We start from the raw sequence: 4,890 nt of genomic DNA on the forward strand, positions 1-4,890 counted from the left end.
AGTCCTTTGGGTATAAACTGAGGAGTGGGATAACTGGGTCAAGTGGCCAAAATTTATAAAGAACTTAAAAACTGTACATCAAAAATAAAAAGAGAGGATCCAAGATGGCAGACTAGAGGGTGACTGCATCTCCCGTCACTCCAGAACCCAGGATTCAAGAAGGGGAGATATTGAGAGACTCGGACCAACATAGAGCCATGGGGTGAGTGTCTCCCACCAGGTGAAGCTTAGCCCAGGTAGCAGGCCTGGACAGGGACAGTTTCTCAGAGTAGGGCAGGGCAGCTAGAGTCTTCCCCAAACAGCCCTGCTTTCTCCAGTGGTAGACTCCATCCACAGCCAGCTTCTTGGAGTAGGCCGCCCAGTGAGAGCTTTTCCGAACAGAGCCAACCCCAAGCCCTGAACCCAGCAGCGGGCCCCGGCCCACAGGCGGCTTCTGGGACCAAGGGAGGACAGGGAGAGGCGTTCCCCTACCAGCCTGGCTCCCCCAGGTGGGGGCAGGCCCTGTCTATAGCCAGCTTCTAGGAGCAGGACCACCCAGTGAGAGGATTTCCATGCAGAACCAGCCCCCAGCCCTGGACCCAGTAGCAGGTTAGGGGCAGCTTTCTTCGGAAGCACTGCATTATCAAGTTCCTCCAAGACTTCAGGCTACTGAAGGCTGAGAGGTGATATACTGGAAATCTACAGGGACACTATAAGCCAAAGAGGAAATCTGCAATATCTCAGAGTCCCACTGATATCTGACCAAGATGAGGAAACAAGGGAAGAAAATATCCCAAACAAACCTAGATACTATATCAATAAAACCCAATGACAGCACAGCAGAAGAAATGTCAGAGAGGGAGTTCAGAATGTACATAATTAAAACAATCAGGGAAGCAAACGAGGAGACAAAAGAGCAAATGCAGGCACTGAAGGAAGAGATGAAATAGCAAATGCAGGCATTAAATGATCGTACCAATCAATAGTAAAAAGAGCAAATACGGGAAGCAAAAGATCATTTCAATAAAGAGTTAGAGATACTGAAAAAAAAACAAACAAACAGAAATCCTTGAAATGAATTAAACAATAAACCAAGTTAAAAACTCCATAGAAAGCATAACCAATAGGATAGAACACCTGGAAGACAGAACCTCAGACATTGAAGACAAAATATTTAATCTGGAGAACAAAGTTGACCAAACAGAGAAGATGGTAAGAAATCATGAACAGAATCTACAAGAACTATGTGATATCATGAAAAGGCCAAATTTAAGAATTATTGGGATTGAGGAAGGCTTAGAGAAACAAACCAAAGGAATGAAATATCTATTCAATGAAATAATATCAGAAAATTTCCCAAATCTGAAGAATGAAATGGAAAACCAGGTACAACAGGCTTATAGGACTCCAAATATACAAAATTGCAACAGACCCACACCAAGGTACATTATTATGAAAATACCTAACATACGAAATAAAGACAGAATTTTAAAGCAGTACTTAGAGGAAGATTTATTTCATGGGGCACATTCAACAAAAGAAGTAGAAATCAACAAATAAACGACTTAACACTACAGTTCAAAGCCCTAGAAAAAGAAGAGCAGACCAACACCAAAAGTAGTAGAAGACAGGAAATAGTTAAAATCAGAGCCAAAATCAACAAAATTGAAACAAAAGAAACAATCAGAAAATATGACAAAATAAATAGTTGGTTCTTTGAAAAAATAAACAAAATTGATAAACCCTTAGCCACACTAAGAGAAAGAGGGAGAAAACTCAAATTACTAAAATTTGGAATGAACAAGGAAATATCACAACAGACACAAGTGAAATACAAAACATAATTAGAAGCTATTTTGAAAATCTATACTCCAATAAAACAGAAAAACTCGAAGACATCAACAGGTTTCTAGAGACATATGAATTACCTAAACTGAACGAGGAGGACATACAACTTAAATAAATCAATTTCAAGCAATGAAATACAAGAGGTCATCAAAAGCTTACTAACAAAGAAAAGTCCGGGACCAGATTGGATCTCAGCTGAGTTCTACAAAACCTTTAAAGAAGAGCTCATTCCAATACTCCTCCAAGTATTCCATGAAATAGAAGAGGAGGGAACCCTCCCAAACTCATTCTATGAAGCCAATATCACCCTGATACCTAAACCAGACAGAGACACATCGAGGAAAGAAAATTTCAGACCAATATCCTTAATGAACATCCACGCAAAAATTCTCAACAAAATTTTAGCAAATCACATACAAAAAAATATTAAAAAGATAGTGCACCATGATCAAGTGGGTTTTATCCCAGGGATGCAAGGTTGGTTCAACATCCGGAAATCAATAAATGTCATTCACCATATAACAGACTTAAAGTTAAGAATCACATGATTATTTTGATAGATGCAGAAAAAGCATTCGATAAAATACAGCATCCCTTCATGCTCAAAACACTAGAAAAAATTGGGATAGTGGGAACATTCCTTAACATTGTAAAGGCCATCTACACTAAGCCCATGGCCAATATCATTCTAAATGGTGAAAAACTGAAAGCATTCCCCCTAAAAACTGGAACAAGGCAGGGATGCCCTCTTTCACCACTTCTTTTCAACATTGTACTTGAAACTCTAGCCAGAGCAATTAGAAAAACCAAAGAAATTAAAGGGATACGAATAGGAAAAGAAGAACTCCCTGTTCGCTGATGACATGATTATATATTTAGAGGAACCTGGAAATTCCACCAGAAAACTTTTAGAACTCATAAGTGAAATCAGTAAAGTAGCAGGTTACAAGATCAATGCTCATAAATCCAATGCATTTTTATACATAAGTGATGAATCTTCAGAAAAAGAAGTTAGGAAAACTATCCCATTCACAATAGCCTCGAAAAAAATAAAGTATTTGGGAATCAATCTCACAAAAGAGGTGAAAGACCTCTAAAATGAGAACTACAGAACACTAAAGAAAGAAATTAAAGAAAACCTTAGAAGATGGAAAGATCTCCCATGTTCTTGGATAGGCAGAATTAATATTGTCAAAATGGCAACACTACCAAAAGTGCTATACAGATTCAATGCAATTCCAATTAAAATCCCAATGATGTACCTTACAGAAATAGAGCAAGAAATTATGAAATTCATCTGGAAGAATAAGAAACCCAGAATAGCTAAAGCAATCCTTAGCAGAAAGAGCGAAGCAGTGGGTATCGCAATACCAGATCTTCAACTCTACTACAAAGCAATAGTAACAAAAACTGCATGGTATTGGTACCAAATTAGACAGGTAGATCAATGGTACAGAATAGAGGACATGGACACAAACCCAAATAAATACTCTTTTCTCAAACTAGACAAAGGGGCCAAAAATATGTAATGGAGAAAAGATAGCCTCTTCAACAAATGGTGCTGGGAAAACTGGAAAACCATATGCAACAGAATGAAATTAAACCCCTATCTCTCACCCTGCACAAAACTCAACTCAAAATGGATCAAGGACCTCGGAATCAGACCAGAGACCCTGCATCTTATAGAAGAAAAAGTAGGTCCAAATCTTCAACATGTTGGCTTAGGATCAGATTTCCTTAACAGGACTCCCATAGCACAAGAAATAAAAGCAAGAATCAACAACTGGGATAGATTCAAACTAAAAAGCTTTCTCTCAGCAAAGGAAACTATCAGTAATGTGAAGAGAGAGCCTACAGAGTAGGAGAAAAACTTTGCCACTCATACTTCAGATAGAGCACTAATTTTCAGAATATATAAAGAACTAAAAAAACTCTACACCAAGAATACAAATAATCCAATCAACAAATGGGCTAAGGAAATGTACAGACACTTCACAGAAGAAGATGTACAAGCAATCAACAGATATATGAAAAAATGTTCAACATCTCTAGTAAAAAGAGAAATGCAAATCAAAACTACCTTAAGATTCCATCTCACCCCAATTAGAATGGTGATTATCAAGAACACAAGCAACAATAGGTGTTGGCGAGGATGTGGAGAAAAAGGTACACTCATACATTGCTGGTGGGGTTGCAAATTAGTGCAGCCACTCTGGAAAGCAGTATGGAGATTCCTCAGAAAGCTTGGAATGGAACCACCGTTTGACCCAGCTCTCCCACTCCTCGGCCTATACCCAAAAGACTTAAAATCAGCATACTACAGAGATACAGCCACATCAATGTTCATAGCTGCTCAATTCACAATAGCCAGATTGTGGAACCAACCTAGATGTCCTTCAATTGATGAATGGATAAAGAAACTGTGGTATATATATACAATGGAAGATTACTCCGCCATAAAGAATGATAAAATTATGGCATTTGCAGGCAAATGGATGAAATTAGAGAATATCATGCTAAGTGAGATAAGCCAATCTCAAAAAACTAAAGGACAAATGATCTCGCTGATAAGCAGATGATGACATAATGGGGGGTGGGAGGGGTTAGTGTTAGGGTTAGGGTTAGGTTTAGGGTGAGGGTTAGGGAGGGTGGCAAGAATGGAAGAAGGAAGGACTGTATAGAGGGAAAAGAGGGGTGGGAGGGATGGGGGAAGGGAAAAATAACAATGAATCAAATAACATTACCCTATATAAACTTATGATTACACAAATGGTATGCCTTGACTCCATGTACAAACAGAGAAACAACATGTATCCCATTTGTTTACAATTAAAAAATAAATAAATAAATAAAAAGAACCCAGTCAATAAATGGGCCAAGGAACCGGGCAGATACTTCACAGAAGAAGATATACAAGAAATCGACAAATATATGAAAAGTTTCAACTTCTCTTGTAATTAAAGAAATGCAAATCAAAACCACCCTATGATTTCATTTACTCCAATTAGAATGGCTCTTATCAAGAACACAAGCAATAATAGGTGTTGGTGAGGATGTGGGGAA

Source organism: Sciurus carolinensis, chromosome 13 (assembly GCF_902686445.1).
Source record: "Sciurus carolinensis chromosome 13, mSciCar1.2, whole genome shotgun sequence".
NCBI classification, from domain to species: domain Eukaryota; kingdom Metazoa; phylum Chordata; class Mammalia; order Rodentia; family Sciuridae; genus Sciurus; species Sciurus carolinensis.